Consider the following 247-nt stretch of genomic DNA (forward strand, 5'->3'; position numbering starts at 1 on the left):
GCCATCCTCCGGCCCACGTCTCCTCCCCTGGCCAGGACCTGTAGGAGGAGGCCGACCCTGCCCAGCACACGGGCGGGCCCAGGGCGCGCCTGGCGTCTCCACCGCTCGCCACGTAGGGGTGCGGGTACAGGGTACCGTGCACTCGGGTCCTAGGCCCAGAGGGCGGGCTCGGCTCCCGGAAGAGGAGAGAGAGAGGGCGGCCGAAGGGGCCGGAGAGGGGCGGGCCAGGCTGGGAGGGACGAGAGGG

This window comes from Myodes glareolus, chromosome 25, assembly GCF_982192425.1.
Source record: "Myodes glareolus chromosome 25, mMyoGla1.1, whole genome shotgun sequence".
Taxonomy (NCBI): domain Eukaryota; kingdom Metazoa; phylum Chordata; class Mammalia; order Rodentia; family Cricetidae; genus Myodes; species Myodes glareolus.